The following is a 21,892-nucleotide window of genomic DNA, read 5'->3' as shown; positions in this document are numbered from 1 at the left end:
ATACAGGGACTGGGGATAGAGGACAGGGACTGGGGATAGGAGACAGGGACTGGGGAAAGGGGACAGGGACTAGGGTTAGGGGCTGGGACAAGGGACTAGGGATAGGGGACAGGGACTGGGGATATGGTGAGTGGACAGGACCCACTGAATGTCTTAGGTGACTGGACTGGACTCCCTGACTGACTCAGGTGAGTGGACAGGAACCTGTGATTGACTTAGGTGAGTGAACAAGACCCCTTGACAGATTTAGGTGAGTGGACTGTACCTTGTGACTGACCTAGGTGAGTGGATAGGATCCTGAGACAGATTTAGGTGAGTGGGCAGTACCCCATGTCTGACTCAGGTGAGTGGACAGGACCCCATTACTGACTGTTTTTTAAATATTTATTACATTTTGTTGTCCTTGTTTCATTGTTGTAGTTATTATAATTAATGTCATCATTGTTGTCTAGGACAGAGAGAAATGGAGGAGTGGATGAGAGATGGAGAGAGAAAGATAGATACCTGCAGACCAGTTTCACTGCCTGTGAAGCAACTCCCCTGATGGTGGGGAGCCAGGGGCTCAAACCATGATCCTTACGCTGGTCCTTGCACTTTGTGCCATCTGTGCTTAACCCACTGCACTACTGTCATACCCCCCTTTTTTATACAATAAAGCATTGGGCAGGGGAGATAGCATAATAATTATGCAAAAAGACTTTAATGTCTGTGGCTCCAAAATCACACAAACCATAGCTGAGCAGTGCTCTGATTAAATAAATGAATAAATAAATAATCAAAGACAAAGCTGCGGCAGTGGCAGGGTAGGAGTTAGATATTTGAAAGATCAGGCCCCAGACCAGCCTGAGAACCAAGGAGTTTCAAATCGGAAGCAAAAATTGTTAGAATTCAAGGCTAGTACTAAGGACCCAGATTTGGACTCCAGTACTCATGCTATCCCTGCAAGGACCAGACTCTCCAGGTCATCTGCAGTAAGGTAGAACTCCTATCCTACTCCCTACAGAACTCAAAGGAGAAAGAATAAAGCAGGAGACAGCCCCAGCTATAAGAGTCCTCAGGCCCTACCTTGCTCCATGCAGGCTCCTGATAAGCAGAGGGGCTCCTACCCTGGTAGCCCCTTGTCTGTGTATCAGGGTCCCCAGAATACCCCACCCAGGTTCAGACTCTCCTCCAGCCCTCACCCTCATCAGTATGCCTTCCACCCCAGGGAGGGGCCATAGTCAGGGAATCACTAGCTGAGTGATATGTATTGGTTGAAAATTCCTTAGTTTTTTTTTATTTTTTATTCCTGGTACCATGGCCAAAAATGTATAGGGCAATATACCTTATATAATGAAAATAAAAAAGATGAAGTTACAATAAAATATCTCGGGGGGGGTGAGTCAGGTGGTAGTGCAGCAGGTTAAGTGTAGATGGCTCAAAGTCCAACAACCAGCATAAGGATCCCAGTTCAAGATTTGAGCTCCCCACCTGCAGGGTTGTTGCTTCACAAGAGGTGAAGCAGGTCTGCAGGTGTCTATCTTTCCCCCACTCTCCATTTCTCTCTGTCCTATGCAACAACAAGTAAAACAGTAAAAAAAAATAAATATTAAAAAAATCTCAGGCATGTGCGTGATTCTATTGTCACCATATTGCTTTAATCACTGGCTGCACTTGTTACAAACTGTGACTGTCTTGAATAAGAAGTGCTCAGTGATTATGCTGCAGTGACTTTTCAGACTATAGGTGACTGTGATAAAATTTTACAGTTCCTCTAGTGAGCTGGGACAACTGTTTCAAAGTAACCTGTTGTCATATGCTTTACATTGGTTTGTTCTAGCCCTCCAGTTAGTTCTAGAAACTAACTGGATCAGTCCAGTTAGTTTCATGGGCCTGCTTGGCCCCGCCCCGAAGGAACCCCGGTAGAGATCCAGAGTTCGAGAGTTAGAGAGGGTTCCTAAGTTCGAGAGTAAGAGAGAGTGCTTGCACTGCCGCAAAGAGACAGCAGAGTTCTGTTTGGTGATTAGTTTGGTTTAGTTTATGAATTGTTGTTCCTGAATAAAGAAATACAGCTTCCCTGCCCAGCTATGAATTCTGGAACGATCCCGGACCTCCCGGACCCCCGGGCTCCCTGCCGAAACTGGGCACACGAGATCTCCAGCAGCCAGTCCGGTCTGAAAGCAGACAAGCTGGAGTACGCAGAGATTTGTACAGAGATTGCAACCTGCAATTCCTAGAAGTGAAGCTGCGCGAGAAGCCACCTCCGGATGGTGAACCCCCCTCCCAACAACTAAGACAGTACAGATTTAAATTCATGTTTGAAATGACATGTCTTCGTAACAAAGGTTTCTCTCCTTGTGTATTAATGACCATGTTTATGTGTATGTTTAAAGTTTGGTAAACAATAACTTTAAGTTTAAATTGTAACTTTAAGGCTAAATTCTTACTAGGCAAAGTTAAATGAAAAAGCTTTTCAACGTAATTGTCATAAAGATAAAATTAACTTACATTTAAAGTCTAAGGTAAAAATTAGTTAACAAGCAATATATTTTAACTAAGTTGGTCTAAACAAAAGGTTAAATAGACTTGTTGATATGTAAAATTCTCCATTACCTTCTCTATTAGAAATGGTAGATAGCACAATGGCTATGCTAATTATTCTCATGCCTGAGGTTTCCTTTCCTGACTCCATCTTGAATGGGTGTAACAAAAGGTTAAAAAGACGTTGTTGCTATGTAAAAGTCTCAAATTCCTTCTCTATTAGAAATATGCTAATAACAAGTTTTGTTTCATAGTAAGTAAATTGCAGCCAGCTGCCTTTGGGACTCTAGGCCGTTCCCTGCCCCCATGCAAATGCCCGTCGAGGCAAGTAGTCCCCCAGAGGCAAGAAATGTTTTTTTTAAGCTGATAAAGTTTAGCCCACAGAGGCAGATATGGCCCCCTCAGGCCTTCCCTTGGCAACACGCAGGTTCTTGTTACTTGCTTACATTTTTCTCCATGTTTGTGCCAGTTTCTTTTTTAAAAAATGCCTGTATGATATATGTTTCTGTTCACCCCACACCCTTGATACTATAGTCATTTAGTTAAAAGAAAAGGGGGAATTGTCGTATGCTTTACATTGGTTTGTTCTAGCCCTTCCCCGCCAAGAGAATTGGATCAGTCCAGTTAGTTTCGCAGGCCTGCTTGGCCCCGCCCCGAAGGAACCCCGGGAGAGTTCCAGAGTTCGAGAGTTAGAGAGGGTTCCTGAGTTCGAGAGTAAGAGAGAGTGCTTGCGCCACAGCAAAGAGACAGCAGAGTTCTGTTTGGTGATTAGTTTGGTTTAGTTTATAAATCTTTGTTCCTGAACAAAGAAATATAGCTTCCCTGCCCAGCCGTTGTCTCCGCGTCTCTGTTACCCGCCCATGAAGCTAGCCCAGCTGGCTAGAGCCTCCGAATTTTAACAACAACCTGTAGCATTCCTGACAAGTCCTTTCTTCCTCCACAGCTACGGACTATAGATTTTTTCTGCTAACTTTAGAACTTTATTCTCCCATATCCACTACTTCCACCACCAGATAAAGGGACTGCCTAAGCTTCTTCCATAAAAAAACTGCACTCTTTCATGGATCCATAATTTGATTTTTGTTATATATTATAATTTTTTTAAAATGTTGGGTGGTCTGGTTGGCGGCACAGTGAATGGGGCACTGGATTCTCAACCATAAGGTTCCAGGTTCAATCCCTGGCAGCACATGTACCAGAGTGATGTCTGGTTCTTTCTCTCTCTGCATATCTTTCTCATGAATAAATAAATAGACATGTCATACATCAGACAAAGGGTAGTATATACATTCAGCAAAATTAGTGACAACAAACAAATGAACAACAACAACAACAAAAGAAAAAACACCCCCAAATTGGGAGAAGATATGAACATAATTTTCACCAAAGAAAAGATCTAAAAGGCTAACAGACATAAAAAAATGCTCAAATTCACTGATTATCAAAGAAATGAAATAAAGATAACAATGTAACACTACTTTACACTGTGAGAATGTCATAATTTAAAAAGGATAGTAAAAAAGATTATAGAGGTTGTGGTGGTAAAGCAACACTTCTACCCTGCTGGTGGTAATGCAATATGGTCCAACCCTATGAAGAGCAGTTTGGAGAATATTCAGAACAGTAGACATGGAACTTCCCTATGACCCAGCATTACTTCTCCTGGGGATATAGGCTAAGGAAACAAACATACCCATACAAAGAGATCCATTAACACCAATGTTTATAGCAGCACAGTTTGGAATAGCCAAGACATGGAAGCAATCCAGGTATCAACAGACGAATGAATAAGAAAGTTGTAGTGTATATATACACAATGGAACACTATTCAGTTTTTAAGAATGATAATATCATCTCCTTCACGTCATCTTGAATGGAGTGTGATGGAATCAAGTTAAAAGCCATAAGTCAAAAAAAGAGAACAATAAGTACTGGATGATCTCACTTACAGGCAGAACTTGAGAAAAGGACAGAAAGGGAACACAAAGTAAGGCTCAGACTGGGTTTGGTGTACTGCACCAAAAAAAGGACTGTGAGGAAGGAAGTCAGAAAAGGTGCTGGGGTGGGGTTCAGGTTCTGATGTATATTAGTGAAAAAGGACTTAAGTTGGGGGAGATGGGAGTGAGAATATGTTGCATACATCTATCTTGGGAAGAGGAGATACTGAACCTATGTGTCAACAACAGTACTGTAAATCACTAACCCCCATAATAATAATAAAAAGAAAGGCCACCTGCAAATGCAGCTCATCACAGTTCTCATTAGAAACTGTTCTGGGAGAGTCAGCTCTACATGTTTTTATCCTCCCCAGAAGAAGGAGCAACCATGGCCCCAGCCCACTCAGAGAGGACACAGCAGCCCAGGAAGTAACAGTGACACTGGATTGTGGATCACAGGATCATTAACAGGCAAAGGAACACACTCTTCATTTGTGAACACTTTGAAATTCTGGTCTGGCAAGCTAACCCAAGCCATTGCCCCCACTTAGCAAGTGACACTAGCTTATTTCTGATAATCAGAAGTGACTCACCCTGGAAGCAAGCTGTACACACAGAGGACAGTAATACAGGAGCTATCCAGGAACAACACAGAGCAGCAGCTAGAAGGGGCAGCAAGCACTGAATTCCTCTTCACAGTCTGTGGAGGCCCTTAAGTGTTGATGGGTAGCTGGCCAGTGGAGTGTGTCACGGTACAGAAGCAAGGAAATTCTTGACACCTGGAATAAGAGCCCAGTTTTGCATCATGAGTAGCATGGCTGCAAACCAGCAGCATTCCAACACTGAGAGCTAAACAGTGCTCTCTCTCTCGAGATATATATATATATATCATATATATATATATATATATTTAATTTTTAAAATATTTTTATTTATTACTGGATAGAGGCAGAGAGAAATTGAGATAAAGGGTAGACAGAAAGGGAGACAGAGAGACATCTGCAGCCCTGCCTAACCGTTTGGGAAGCTTTCCCCCTATAGGTTGGGACAAAGGGCTTGAACCCAGATACTTGCTATTGTAATGTGTGTGCTTAACCAGATGTGCCACTGCCTGTATCCCTGAGCAGTGCTCTCTAATGGTTTGTCACATTCATCTCAAATCCTTCTGACTCTTATCTATAAATTTATGAAGGATCCTAGAGAAAAACAGTCTACCACCTGCAATAGCTCCCCAATTCCTATCTCCCTACTCCTTATCCTGCATCTGCAGCATCTTCTCAATTCATACCTCCTCATACCTTACTACTAAAACTCTACTTACAGTGAAGCGTTCAAGGTTGAGGATGGGCTATGAAGTACTGGGGGTGGGCACTGTGTGGAATTGTACCCCTCTTAACCTATGGTCTTATGAATACTTCTATTTTATAAATAAACTTTAAGAAAGTAAAAAAAAATCTACTTATTTTCTAAGATGTTAACATGATTTTTGAAACATGAACCTGCCATATTCTCAGGTTATACTAGTAGCCTGTTTAAAGGCTGTTTTTCTTATACCATCTCTTGATCAGAGAGCACTGGTCTCTTTGCCTCTCATTAAAAGTAAACAAATAAATAAATCTTTTTAAAATAACGTAGTTTCACTCGCCCTCTAGGTTATTTCATATACAGTCTACCACTAAACCATGAACCCCATTCCATTTATTAAAAAACTATTCTATTAAGATAATGTTACATCATAACATAAGTTGCAGAGGAATTAACTAGTATTTTTAAAATAATATTTCTTACACATATTTATTTTGGATAGAGACAGAGAAGCTGATAGAGAAAGGGGAGACAGGGAAAGATACAGAGAGACCCTGCAGCACTGTTTCACTGCTCATGAAGCTTCTACCTTGTAGTTGGGGACTAGGGGGTTGAACCCAGGTCCTTGTTCATTGGAATGTGTGAACTCAATCAGATACACTGGGATCTGACCCCTGGATTTAACAAATCTTGATGATCATTACTATCTTCCTCACCTTCATCTAATGCCAGATGGTTACTTTGGGGAAAAAATAGAGAGAGATAACTTAAACTCCAACACTTATTTCTCCTAACCAACACTCTTTCTATTTTGATAATAAAAAAAACATATTCAGAAGTACATCTAAGTTTAAGATTCTCCAAAATAAAGTAAGTTATCTTACTCATTGGACAGTAGCTATATTCTTTGCATTCTAAGGATAGCTCTAGGCTGGGCTAAAGATTTTCTGTTTTCTATCAGAGAAGGGGTTAGGTTTTTCCTGTGCATGGCAATGAAGCCCAAATTTCCTGGTGCTACCAAAAGCTGGGAGCTATGAGAAAGGAAGCTAGTCAGGTAAACATGCCACTGATAATCCTCCTATACTCACATTATCAAACATCCCTAGAAGCTAAAAGTGGATATACTCTGTATGACAATGTCAAAGGGACCTAGACAAATTATTTTCTGCCTTTTGTAGCAGCACATTAACTGTGTGGGATCACTTAAACAGGATGATACTATTAGCAACAAAAGGACTAAAAATAAGAAAGCAATATTAAACCGAAACATCAAAGGAAATCATCTGACATTTCAAGGGAGGCAGAGAAACAACTACTTTGATACATTGTTGGTGGAGAAACAAATTATCATAACTTATTAGGAAATTAATTACCTAATATCAGTATAATAAGAAATACAATTATATCTAGCAATACCACTTTGGGAATCTATCCAATGAAAACAAAAGCAACATTATCAGCACTTAACATTTGGCACAGAACATAAGAAATCAACAAACAAATAAATAAATAAATGTGGCTATTGGGAGAGATGGAGTCTTGTAGGTACCAGGCCCAAGTGATAACCTTGTGGTTAAAAATAAACTAATAAATAAACACAGGTATGTGCTGTAAGCTTCACATTTATTGTAAATGCTAATTTAGTCATAGTTTAAATTAATGTCTGATGCTTTAAAGATGAACAATTAAATGAGTAAGAAAAAGTTATAGTTTTAATACCTGCCAGAAAATGAACTGCCAAAATTTAAAGAAGATTTTCAAAAACTGGTCCATGCACTTTTGATTTTTTAAAATATTTTATTTATATCATAAGGAAGAGCCAAAGAGAGAGAGAAGAGGAGGAAAGAGAGAGAGAGAGAGAGAGAGGCTCTGACATATGCTGTGCCAGGAATGGAAGTCAGGACCCCATGCTTACTAGTTCAAAGCTCTACCATTATGCTACCTCTCATGCCACAGAAACTCTTCATTTCACTGCATTCTCTTCCCATTAAAATCAGATTGTTTGACACCTTGCTTGCTAAATAGTACCTTTTAATGAAACTGTCACACTGGGGGCTGGGTCATGGTGCACGTGTTATAATGTACAAGAATCCAATTCAAGCCCCCAGACCCAGCCTGCACAAAGGAAGCATTACAAGTGGTGAATTAGTACTGTAGGTGTCTTTATGTTTCTTTCCCTCTCTATCTCCCGTTTATCTCAGCTTCTGATCTCCCTAACCCATAAATAAATATATTTAAAAAATTAAAAAGAAGAAACTGATATACTGTAGGCGCTAATGTAAACTGGTACAGCCTCTATAAAAAAATAGTAAAGACATTTGTTTTTAAAATTGCAATACCACAGGACCATGCAGTAACACCCTAGAAATGCTATTTGTCTGATGGAAACACAAATTGGCAGGTGTTTATGCTCCTTTTGTTCACAGCACCATATTCAAAATAGTCAGAGGTAGTATCACCTGATTGCCCACCAAGAAGACTAGATGAAGCATTATGTCATAACAAAAAGGTAAAACAGTACTTTTTGGGACAAAATGTGTTTCTGTGTATTTAATCTGTGAATCAGCCCACTGGGATTATGCTACAAGGTTTAATTTTGGGGGTCAGGCGTTAGCGCAGAGAGTTAAGCGCAAGTGGAACCAAAGCGCAAGGACCAGCTTAAAGATCCTTTTTCCAGCCCCCAGCTCTCCACATGCAGGATAGTCGCTTCACAGGTAGTGAAGCAGGTCTGCAGGTGTCAATCTTTCTCTCACCCTCTCTGTCTTCTCCTCCTCTCTCCATTTCTCTCTGTCCTATCCAGCAATGAATGACATCAATAACAACAATAATAACCACAACAAGGCTACCACAACAAGGGCAACAAAAAGGGGAAATTACCTCCAGGAGCAGTGGATTCATGGTGCAGGCACTCAACCCCAGCAATAACCCTGGACACCAAAAACAAAAAATAAGGTGTGATTTTATTCAACAATCCAGTTTAGACTAGCATTTCAAACAACCTCCCAGATTTCTGAGGCTGCAGGTCTCCTGACCATCCTTGAAGGCTCAATTAGAGTGGAGAAAGGAAGAATACAACAACCCCCTGGAGAAGATTGATTACTTTCACCATCATATCTCTTTAGCTGCTAAATTGTGATGAAATATTGATATGTTAAGACTGAAAATGAACCCCTTTTCATTCACAAATTAAGATAAATACAGGAAAGTCTTAAGTTCATTCATTTTTTCCTGTTTGTGAATGAAATTATTTAGAGCTGAAATGATAGCCTATCTGGATATTTCACAAAAATCTAAATGGATTGATGTTTGTTTTTCTATATTAGATGATTTACTCTTAGACTGTCCAGGTTAGGAATTTCCATTTCCCCTCTATTTACTGACTTCTTTTATACCTCTAGTAGTCTTTTGAAACCCACCTATTATATTCAGAAAAAATGCTTATTATGTAACATTTTCTATTGTATTTTTAGAAGCAATTACAGAAGCCAGACCTTCTACCTTCTGCAACCCACAATGACCCTGGGTCCATGCTCCCAGAGGGATAGAGAATGGGAAAGCTATCAGGGGAGGGGGTGGGATATGGAGAATCGGTGATGGGAATTGTACCCCTTACCCTATGGTTTTGTGAATTAATACTTTCTTAAATAAAAAAAAGAAAGAAAGTGGGGAGAATCATAACACTGAACTTTCTTTCAGTGTGGTGGGATTGGCCTTGATTCTGAGTCATACACATAGCAGAGCAGCACACTATCCAAGTGAGCTATTACACTGGTACTCCTATTGATTTTGTAATATGACTCCAGTTAGGTCTATATTGTACTTATGTGTTTTATTTAAATATATTGCATTAGAAAGTCCAGCAGTAGATCCTTATGCTGGTCCTTTTGCTTCACACCATGTGCACTTAACCTCCTGTGCTACCGCCCTGCTCCCCTCACTCAACACCTGGATCGCTGACTTCTGAAGCTAATGTCTCTAGTGGCCTTTCGTCCTAATTTTCCCTCTGACCTGCCCTGGTTTTCCCAGAAATGGCTGTGACTTCCACCCCCATTTCTCTGGGACTTTGGTTTTCTGCCTTCTGGTCTAGCTGCATCCCCTGTAAAGAGAGGCCACGTCCAGCCTGGGGGGGGTGGCTCAGTAGGCAGCGATAGGACTTGCTGGCCTGAGGTTCTGGGTTCCATTACAAACACTGTGTAGAATGAACTATGCTCTATCTCTCTCTTTATATTTATATCTACACATGATAGAGAGATAGATAAGATAGATAGATAGAGCGATAGATAATATTAAGACATTAAAAAAAACAATCCTTGGGTGGCAAGGTACTTTACCTGGGAATGTATTCTTTCTTCAACATGCATGACACAGGTCTGAGTATGGAAGAAACTTCATTGCCTTTGTGTCTTTTCCTCTGTCTGACTCTGTTTCATTCAATCTTAAAATAAAAATACTAATAGTCAAGGTCAAGGTCTGAATCCCAAATGACAGTGAGAAAAAAGCATTCCATCTATCACCTTCTTTAAATATAATCTCTCTCTCTTCAGAGCACCTGCCACCATATGATAACTGATATGGATCCTCTTGTGGAACCAGGGACCCATATATGTAGGATTTTCCACCATTCATGGCAGAGAGGGAGAGAAAGAGAGAGGGGGGAGAGAAAGTGAGGGGGGAGGGGGAAGGTGAAGGAGTGGGAGAGAGAGAGAGATTATAGCCTCCCAGCCTCCTGCAGATGGGAACCAGGGGCTTTAACATGGGTCTTTGCACACTGTAATACATGTGCTTAACCAGATGTGCCACCTCCTAGCTCTTTCTCTCTTTTTTATTTTCCTAAAGTCTTTCTCCATCAGTGTATTGGGGACTTGTGTTGTCAGCAGCATTGCTCTATGTTTAAAGGATCATTATTTCATCTATATATAGCATGGCCTTTATTGCTGACAGCTAATTGTTCCTGAACTTCCTTTAATATTGATTAATAAAATAATAAGATAACAGAGGTATAATGCCACAATGTTCCCACCACCAGAGTTCTGTGTCCCCATTCCCTCAACTGGAAACTACGGTGGTTCTCCCACGGTCACAGGAACCTCCTGACTCTATAACTGTCTACCTCTATTTCTATGTTTAATTCCATCTATATTTTTTTCTTCCCATTTTTCCAATGGTCTTGCCTTCTTGTTCTTTCAATCACCACTACACCTGTTACTACTTTCAGGTATCTTTCCTTTTTTTCCTTTTCTAGTGTTTTCCAGATTCTCCTCCCTTTCAGTTATATATATAAAAGATTCCTGGTGACATACGCTTTGGGTTTTGGTGGACTGGGGGTACAGAGCCCTCTAGCTTACTTCCTGTATCACTTACCCTCTGGGAGTATGGGCCAAAATTCTTTTGGGTTGCAGAAGGTGGGAGTTCTGGCTTCTATAATTGTCAAAGTGCTCTCTATTCAACTTGCCTTCCCTGAGGACAGACTGCCCTTTAATATGTAGAACATATGACCCTGTGGGGAAAGTGTTTTTACCAAAGTAAAAACCCTGTGGTGAGGGGTAGACATGCAGCTTCCTGGGCCAGTGGGGGGTGGGAGTGGGTGGGAGGGATGGGTCACAGTCTTTTGATGGTGTAATGGTGTTTATGTACACTCCTAGCAAAATGTAGTCATATAAATCACTAGTTAATTAATATAAGAGGGGGAAAATTAATTGTATGTCTAGAAGTTTTTTAAAACACAGACTGAGTCTTTTTAATATATAGGCTGTGTATGTGATATGCAGACTCTCTCAAAAGCCTAGACCAAGTAGATCAGAAGCAACCAATAGCACAGCTGTATACAAGATACTGCGTACTTTACAGCAAACCGTAACAAAAGGACTTTCAAAGTTAACCCAATTACCAAATAATGTGATGATAACATTAACTATCGATTGTGTTTTTGAAACCAAAGACAGCAGGAACCTCACATCTCCACTATAGAGCCTCTACTTCCCCCAGTCCGGGAACCCTTGGATAGGTCCCACTATCCCATATGCCTCTCCCAATCCGTATCAAATAATATTGTATGTGCCGATCACAATCTAAACAACACAATGATTGCCACCTAAAAATGCTTCACTTCAGACTGTGTCCAGAGACTTCATGTGTGGAATGACAACCCTTCAGCTTCATTACTCGGGTGAGACCGTTCCTTTCATAGTATACTCTAATTCGATCTCAGGTGGTTCAATTTCTAACAAAGTCCCAAAACCTAGATATACACCAGTTTCTGTGAGAGAGAGCATATGTTCACACGTATCCATAAACTCCCTGAAAGCAGAAGTACACTAGAGTTTGCAGTGAGTATCCCCCTAACACTTCCTCTCCACTATTCCAAGCTTTGGGTCCATGAGTGCTCAACAATTTGTTTGGATTTGTATGGTAACTCTCTTTTCAGTCACCAGGTTCCAGATGTCATCAGGATGCCGGACAGGCTTCCCTGGACTGAAGATCCCACCAATGTGTCCTGGAGCTCCGCTTCCCCAAAGACCCACCCTACTAGGGAAAGAGAGAGGCAGACTGGGAGTATGGACCAACCAGACAACACCCATGTTCAGTGGGGAAGCAATTACAGAAGCCAGACCTTCCACCTTCTACAACCCACAATGACCCTGGGTCCATACTCCCAGAGGGATAGAGAGTGGGAAAGCTATCAGGGGAGTGGGTGGGATATGGAGATTTGGTGGTGGGAATTGTGTGGAGTTGTACCTCTCCTACCCTATGGTTTTGTCAATTTAGCCTTTCTTAAATAAAAAAGAAAATCCTACGAATCCCATTACAAAAATTAGACTAAATAATAATACTAAATAGATTATCATAATTCTTACACTATAGTAATCTCGTGACCTATGATATGAAAAACCATTGTTGTAATTAACTACAACAATATAATGCTGGGAGTTGGGCGGTAGCGCAGTGGGTTAAGCGCAGGTGGCACTAAGCACAAGGACCAGTGGAAGGATACCAGTTCGAACCCCCGTCTCCCTACCTGCAGGGGAGTCACTTCACAGGTGGTGAAGCAGGTCTGCAGGTGTCTGTCTTTCTCTCCCCCTCTCTGTCTTCCCCTCCTCTCTCCATTTCTCTCTGTCCTATCCAACAACAATGACATCAATAATAACTACAACAACAAAACAACAAGGGCAACAAAAGGAATATATAAATAGATTTAAAAAGAATATAATGCTAAATCTAATAAAAACTCAACCACTAATAAAATTCATAATAATTATTTCATTTATTTACCAACCCCATCAAATATCTCTTCTTGATGGAATTTCAGTTCTTTACTAGGCTTATGTCTAATTATTCAAATTACTACACGCTTATTTCTAGCTATACACTATACATCATATACACTAACAGCATTTTCAACAGTCACCCATATATGTTGAGACGTAAATTATGGTTGATTAAACCGCTATATTTATGCTAATGGGGATTCCATATTTTTTTATCTGTCTTTTCTTACATATTGGTCGAGGTCTTTATTATGTTTCCTATATATTTACAGAAACATGAAATATCAGAGTTATTTTGTTAATCACTACTATAGCTACAGCTTTCATGGGTTACGTTTTACCATTAGGACAAATATCCTTTTGAGGAGCTACAGTCTTTAGAAATTTATTATCTGCTATTCCTTATATTGGAACAGATCTAGTACAATGAATTTGAGGAGCATTTTCAGTAGATAAAGCTACTGTAACCCATTTTTTTGCTTTTCACTTTATTCTCCCATTTATTATTACTGCCCTCATACTAATCCACCTATTATTCCTTCATGAAACTGGTTCTAATAACCCTACAGGAATTATTTCAGAATCTGACAAAATTCCATTTCACCCTTATTATACTATAAAAGATATTCTAGGATTAGCTTCATTAATATTCATTTTAATAACATTAGCATTATTTTCCCCAGATCTTTTAGGTGATCTGGACAATTATACCCCCCCTAATTCCTTAAATACACCCCCACACATAAAACCTGAGTGATATTTTCTATTTGCATATGCAATGCTTCCATCAATCCCCAACAAATTAGGGGGTGCTTTAGCATTATTCATATTTATCTTTTTTATGTATTATACCTACCTTACATACTTCAAAATATAAGTATAGCATTTCGACCTATAAGTTAATTTGTTTTCTGACTACTAGTATCAGACCTATTAATTCTTACCTGAATTAAGCCAACCTGTAGAAGACCCATACATCATTATTGGCCAACTAGCTTCAATTTATTACTTCTTTTCTAGTCTTATCTTAATACCTTTAACTGGCCTTATCGAAAACTATATACTTAAATGAAGAGTCTTTGTAGTACAAATATTAATACACTAGTTTGGTAAACCAAAGAAGCGGGAATACACCCTCCTGAGACACTCAAGGAAAAGACTACAGTCCTACCATCAACACCCAAAGCTGATATTCTTACTTAAACTATTCCCTGAATATACATATATTATAAGTATATATATATATAGATAGATAGATATGTAATAGCTACCATCAGAATTAAGTATTGTTGGTTAACTAGTGTTAATTAACTTGTGTTGTTAATTAACTAGTGTTATTGTGAATTAACTAGTGTTGGTTAACTATTGTAGGTTGAACAAACTTACTATTACTATACACAAAGAACTAGGTTCAAGCCCCCCAGTCCCTATCTACAGGGGAGGAACAATGACAAGCAGTGCTTCAAGGATTTATTTATCTCTTCCTTTCCACTTCCCCTTCCTTCTCAATTTTTATCTTATCAATTATATTAAAATCTTCAAAAACTTACTATTAGGTAGACTATTTGGAAAAGATTACATGACTATGTGGAAATTATATTTACAATATTTATAAATATTAGACATTAATATGAATAAATATTAATTATAAATATACTGTTCATAATATTTAAATATAATTATAATAAATACTTAAATATAGATTATATTTATAAATATTAAACATTTTAAATATTTATTTATTATATAGGCAGCATTTGATTAGAATATAGAAAACATTATTAAGAACTTACTGTTGGTGACCCAGCCGGGGCTGGGAGCGGCGCGTGGACTGAGCAACCATCTTTTCTGGGTGCCCTGGAGTCAGGCGCCTCACCCTGAGCAGCCCTGGCCCGCCTTCCTCCATCCCGCTCTGGTAGGGCGCTGCAGCGGGCAATCGAGAGATTGGCTGGAGGCGGTTGCTCCTGCTCTGGCATCTGGTGCTGGGGGCACTGGGCTCGCAGCCAGGGCCCTCTGTTGCTAGCACCTCGTCTTCCTGCTGGTTCACCTGAAACAGCGGATGGCCTATGTGCTTGACTTCAGGCGGGGCTTCTTGTGGGTGGTGGTGGGGGGTGGCGGTGCGGGCGCCCCAGCAGCAGCAGCCTGCTGCCTGCAGGCCTGTGAGCTGTGGGTGCGGCAGAGTGGCTGGTGGTGGACTTCCTGCTCTGCCTGTTCCTGCGCATGCTGCCCTAGGCACTGTGCTCCCTCCAGACCCGGCCCTTCGCCCTGCGCGGCCCCTTCCCCTCCTTGCCCCATGAGCCCTGAGCTGGTGCGGCCAGGCCTGGCCCTGGCCTGAGGGAGGCCCATGGCCCAGGGCGGGTAGGCCTGGCCCCTCGGAGCGCCCCGCCCCAGCTGAGATTCCCCACAGAGCCATGGACTCCCCGCGGAGTCGCCCCAAAGCTAGAGAGATGGCGGCCCTCAAGCACGTGGACTGAGGGGCGGGACACCTGGCGGTAGAGGAGCAGAGCAGAGCCAGGAGCTGGAGCTGCAGTGCAGAGTCCAGAGCAGCCCACACTTCAGCCGCCCCCTGGTGTTGCCCTTGGTGACCTGCCACCTGACTACTGACACCTCTTTTTTTTTTAATTTTTTAACTTTTTAATTTTATTTTTTCCCTTTTGTTGCCCTTGCTGTTGTTTTTATTGTTGTTGTTATTGCTGTTGTTGTTGCTGGATCGGACAGAGAGAAATGGAGAGAGGAGCGGAAGACAGAGAGGGGGAGAGGAGGATAGACACCTGCAGACCTGCTTCACCACCTGTGAAGATACTCCCCTGCAGGTGAGGAGCCGGGGTCTAGAACCAGGATCCTTAAGCCGGCCCTTGCACTTTGCACCACCTGTGCTTAACCCGCTGTGCTACAGCCCGACTCCCCTGACACCTCTTTTTAATTATTAATGTTGACATCTATTTCATTTTTTTCTCTCACTTTTGTTTAAAGTTTTTTCCTCCTCATTGCTATTCTGAGGTGGCTTTTTCTCTCATTATGGGATGCAGACGGTGGAAGGTCTGGCTTCTTTAATTGCTTCCCCATCGAATATGGGCATTGAGAGGTATATCCATACTTCCAGCCTGTCTCTTTCCCTAGTGGGGCAGGGATCTGGAGAGGTGGGGCTCCAGGACACATGGAGGGGTCTTCTGCCCTGGAAGTCCCTTTGACATCACGGTATCATCTGAAACCTGGTGGCTGAAAAAGAGTTGATAGGAAGCAGAGCAAAACCATAATTTACTTTTGCAAAGAAATGCTTATTGACTCAGTCAACTATGTTCATTTATCCCAAAATCTAGTTTTCAGGTGTTTTTCTAATTTCACAGGTATGTGCTTACATATAGTTCAAGAACTTAAAGGTCACACAACTTTACAAATTTGTCTTTCTTCAACTTACTTTTTTCATTCACTATAAAATGATCCTGCCACTTATAAATTCTGATTTAGGGGCTGGGTAGTGGTGCACCTGTTTGAGTGCACTTGTTACAATGTCCAAGGTCACAGGTAAGAGTTACAGTCCCCACCTGCAGGGGGAAAGCTTTGCAAGAGGTGAAGCAGTGTTGTAAGTGTCTCTATGTCTCTCTCCCTCTCTGTCTCCCAACTGTCTCTTTTTTAGTTACTTAATTATTTGATTTTCTAATGAGTTTACTAGTTAAAGAACATTTTTTCCATTACTCATACTCAGTGCCACCTACACGTAAGCACATTTGATTTTTTTTAAAATAGAAATAGTCAAGATTATTTAACTTGGGGTTTTGTATTTATTTATTCATTTATTCATTTATTTCCACCATGGTTATCAATGAAGGCCTGTGCCTTCACAAGGAATCCACCACTTTCAGCAGCTTCCAGCAGCCCCCCCCTTATTTGATAAGACAGAGAAAAACTGAGAAGGGAGAAGATAGGGTGACACAAGGAAAGAGAGATACCAGTAATGATACTTCACTACTTCTGAAGCTTCCCTCCTGCAGGTGGTGACCAGAGGCTTGAATCCAGGTCCTGGTGCATGGTAGTATCCATACTCAACTGGATGTGTTGCCTCCCAGCATATGCAGATGATTTTTTATGAAAACATTTTGTAATAGTGTTTGCAATATAGTCAAATGTGTTAAGCATTTTAAAAAGAACAGCCTAAGTTTGGACAATGGATTTCTAGATATCACTGTTATTTGATGTCATATATGTCAATTACAGAAATGCATTTATACATAAGTATACACATATGTGTTCTCATATATTTTTCTATGTAGATAACCTGAATTAAAACTATTTCATTTAGTTTTTATTGATTTTTATTTATTTATGAGATAGCGGTAGATAAGCAGAAGGAGGAAGAGAGAAGGAGAAAGAGGAGGAAGAAGATGAGGAGGAAGAGGTGGAGGAGAAGGATAAATAGGAGGACAAGAAGGAAGAGGAGAAAGAGGAGGAGGAAATGAATGAAAAAGAAGAGGAGGAGGAGTAAAAGGAGGAGGAGGAGTAATAGGAGGAAGAGAAGAGGAGAGAAAAACCAGACACCACTCACTTTGGTGCATGTATTTCCAGGGATCAGACTCAGGACCTCATTCTTGAGAGTCCAACACTTTATCTACTTTGCCATTTCCAGTACCATGATGATTTTTAAAAAAGGAAATAAAACCACGACTAGTGAGAAGAAACAAATAAGTACATGAAAACCTAATTACTAACTCTAGTGTTAAAGATTGTATTTATTGTAAATATTGTTTCACTGCTTCATCTGCTTTCCTCTCATACTCTTAAATTATGGTTTTCAGTAGCTGAGAGGTGAGAAAAATTTATTACTTCAGTACTTTGCAAGTCCTAAGTGTTCTTGGGTCTATTTATTTATTTATTTTGTATATCTTGGCAAAGAATGAACCTAAGTATCTATACAGGGTGACTTCAATTGTCTAGTCTTTTTTTTTAATCCTTAGAGGGAGAAACAGAGAGAAAGGAAGGGATAAATTCCAAGTACTGACCCAAGACCCATAATTTCCCCTTTGGTTTTGTCTATGGTGCTCCCATGTGGTATGAATGATGGCAACCAGGACCTCACGCACACTGATGCATAAACACTACCTGGCCCCTCTATGGGTGCTTTGAGTTATTAATAAAATTGTATGCATAAATTACAGATGCTTATTTCACATAGACTGAGACTGTAAGTATAAAAAAAAGAATTGTTACTTTTTAAGTGAATAATAGAATGTATAGTTTTTACTTACATTTAGTAGTTAGTGGTATATAATATTTATGTATGCAGTTTTCTGTGGTATAGTATTTTGTTTAAAAGGTAAACATTACAATGGTATTGATTTCAGTTCGCATTTAGGACATTAAAAATCAATTAGCTTTTGAACATCCCCCCTTTATATTCCTGGTTCTGAACAGGCACTGTTATTTATTGATTTGTCTTTACCTATATTTTAGTAATAGTTACAACAAGGTATTAAAATTTTAAAAAATTGCTAATAGAGGCAAAGTTCAGGAAGAGAGACAGGAAATTATCTCTTTTCCTCCCAGTTTTGAAGTAGTACAATAAAGCAAATGAAATTTGAATAGGACTTTAAAAATTATAAGGAAAACTCACTGGTAGAGTACTTATGTTGTCATGCACAGTCCAGTTTTGAGCACTGACGCTAGGTAGGAGATTCCGCAGAACCTGGGAAAGCTCTAATAATATGGTGTACCTTCCTCTCTGTCTATATGACTAAAAAAGGAACCTGGGAGCGAATGTTACTCCCTGCAAGATTAAAAAAAAAATGGTGTGGAACTGTACTCCTCTTATCCTATGGCCTTATCAGTGTTTCCATTTTTTAAATTTTTTGTATATTTATTTTCCCTTTTGTTGTCCTTTTTGTTGTTGTTGTTTCTCCCAAAGCACCTGGACACCCACCTACCCTCAGCACCCCAGGACCCTGAACACCCTCAGGAACCCTCCTTCCCTCATTACTCCAGACACCTGAATACCCTCAGGCCCCTCCTCCTCTCAGCAACCCAGGCCTCTGAACACACTCAGTCTGCCCCCTCCTCTCAGCACCCTAGGCCTCTGAACACCATCAGCCCCTCCTCCTCTCAGCTCCCCAGGCCCCTGAACACCCTCAGGCCCCCTTCTTCTCTCAGCACAGCAGGACCCTGAACACCCTCAGGCTGTCTCCTCCTCTCAGCACCACAGGGCCTTGAACACCCTCAGGCCCCCTCCTCTTCACAGCACCCCAGGCCTCTGATCACCTTCAGGCCTCCTCCTCCTCCTCTCAGCACCCCAGGCCCCAGAACACCCTAGATCCCCTCCTCCCCCAGCACCCCAAGTGTGTGAACAACCTCAGGCTCCTTCCTCCTCTCAGCACGCCAGACCCCTAAACACCCTCAGGACCCCTCCTCCCATGAGCACCCCAGGCCCCTGAACACCCTCAGGCCCCCAGCTCCTCTCAGCAACCCAGGCCCAAGAACACCCTCAGGCACCCTCCTCCCCTCAGCACCCCAGGCCCTTGAACACCCTCAGGTCCCCTCCTCTCAGCACCCCAGGATCCTGAACAAACTCAGGCCCCCTCTTCCCTCAGCAACCCAGGCTCCTGAACACCCTCAGGCTCCCTCCTCCTCTGAGCAACCCAGGTATCTCATCACCCTGAGGCCTCCTCCTCCTCTCAGTACCCCAGGCCACTGAAAACCCTCAGGGGCCCTCCTACTCTCAGGACCCCAGGCCCCAGAACACCCTCAGGCATCCTCCTCCTCTCAGCACCACAGGAGCCTAAACACCATTAGGATCCATCCTCCTCTCAGAACCCCAGGTCCCTGAACACCATCAGGCCTCCTCCTCCCTCAGTACCCCAGGCCCCTGAACACCCTCAGGTCCCCTCCTCCTCTCAGCACCCAAGGCCCCTGAACACCCTCAGGTGCCCTCCTCTCCTCAGCATCCCAGGCCCCTTAACACCCTTAGGCCACCTCCTCTCTGAACCCCAGGCCCCTGAACACACTCAGGCCGCCTCCCCCCTCAATAGCTCAGGCCTTTGAACACCCTCACGGCCCCTCCTCTCAGCACCCCAGGATCCTGAACAAACTCAGGCCCCCTCCTCCCCTCAGCACCCCAGGCCCCTGAACACCCTCAGGCCACCTCCTTCTTTCAGCAAGGCAGGCTCCTGAACATCCTCAGGCCTCCTCCTCCTCTCAGCACCCCAGGCCGCTGACCACCCTTAGGCCCCCTCCTCCTCTCAGCACCCCAGGCCCCTGAACACCCTCAGGCCCTCTCCCATCAGCCCCCAGGCACCTGAACACCCCAGGCCCCCTCCTCTCAGCACCCCTGGCTGCTCAACAACCTCAGCCCCCCTCCTCACCTCAGCACCCCATGCCTCTGAACACCCTCAGGCCTTCTCCTCCCCTCAGGACCCCAACCTCTGAAAACCTTCAGGCCCCCTCCTCCTCTCAGCACCCAAGGCCCCTGAACACCCTCAGGTCTCCTCATCTCAGCAACCCAGGTCACTGAACACACTAAGACCCCCTCCTCTCAGCACCCCAGGCCCCTGAACACCCTAAGACCCCCTCCTCTCAGCACCCCAGGCCCCTGAACACCCTCAGGTGCCCTCCTCTCAGCACCAAAGCACCTGAACACTCTCTGGCCACCTCCTCCCCTCAGCACCCCAGGATTCTGAACACCCTGAGGCCCCCTCCTCCTCTGGAGCACTCAAGTGTCGCTGCAGCACCCCAGGCCACCTCCTCTCTGGAGCCCCCCATGTGTCCCTGCAGCACCCCCTCATCCTGTTTCCTGTCCTGCACAGCTGAGTCCCTGTTGGCCATTTGGTTCCAGGTCCAGGGTTTCCTGCCCATAGAGCCACTGAGACCCCCACCAGCCAGGGCACGGCTTGCGCCGGACGCACCTGTTCACTCTCAGCAGACCCAGTACAGACTGGGAGTCCTGTTGTCCTCCATATCTCAGGGACACGGTGTGGGGTCTCTGGGCACCACTGTTACTTGGGGGCTGGAATAGAGGGCGGGCAGCCATGAGGGCCCCAGCTGCAGGATGGCTGCACTTACTGCAGAGGCCACCAGGCTTCCCTGCCCTCAGGTGTCCCTCCGGGTGTTCCCGACTGCAGTTTTCCCTGACCCCCAGGCCCAGCTTCCCAGCCTCCTCCCAGAAGGCCTCATCAGCCCTCAGGAATCCCTGTCCCAGGTGTCCCCACCCCGCGCCCCCAGGTTTCCCACCACCCCAGGTGTCCTCTGTCCATCCCCAGATGTCCAGTCCCAGGCCCCCAGGAATCCCTGCCCCAGGTGTCCGCTGGACTCCAATGTTTCCCCCCATCCTAGGTGGCCCCTGTCTTTGCCCAGATGTCTGGTCCCAGGCCCCCAGGTCTATCCCAGCCCCAGGTGTCCCCACCCCGGGGCCCCAGGATTCCCCCCACCCCAGGTGCCCCCCTGTCTGCCCCTAGATGTCCTGTTTCAGGCCCCCAGGTATCTCCCTGCCCCAGGTATCCCAACCCAGGGCCCCCAGGTTTCTCCCCACCCCAGGTGCTCCCCCGTCAGCCCCCGATGTCTGGTCCCAGTCCTCCAGTTCTCTCCCTGACCCAGGTGTCCATGCCCCGGGCAACCAGGTTTCCCCCTACTCCAGGTGTCCCCCCATCTGACCCCAGATGATAGGTCCCAGGCCCCCAGGAATCCTTGCCCCAGGTGTCCCAGCTCCGGGCCCCCAGGCGTGTCCCCAACCCAGCTGTCACCCCTCTAGTCCCCGATGTTGGGTCCTAGGTCCCCAGGTGTCTTCCTGCCCCAGATGTCCCCACCCCTTGGCCCCCAAGTGTCTCCGCACCCCGTGTGTCCCCGCCCCGGGGCTCCCAGGTGTCCCCAGCCACAGTCACCCAG

General features: G+C 43.5%; 1 pseudogene; it reads left to right on the top strand.

The window, feature by feature from the left end:
* Positions 1 to 12,968: 12,968 nt before the first annotated feature.
* Positions 12,969 to 14,099, top strand: LOC132540188 (cytochrome b-like; annotated as a pseudogene).
* The last annotated feature ends 7,793 nt before the right edge of the window (positions 14,100 to 21,892 follow it).

The sequence above is a fragment of the Erinaceus europaeus genome, chromosome 9 (genome assembly GCF_950295315.1).
Source record: "Erinaceus europaeus chromosome 9, mEriEur2.1, whole genome shotgun sequence".
Classification (NCBI taxonomy): Eukaryota; Metazoa; Chordata; class Mammalia; order Eulipotyphla; family Erinaceidae; genus Erinaceus; species Erinaceus europaeus.
This window is presented reverse-complemented; position numbering and strand designations above follow the sequence as displayed.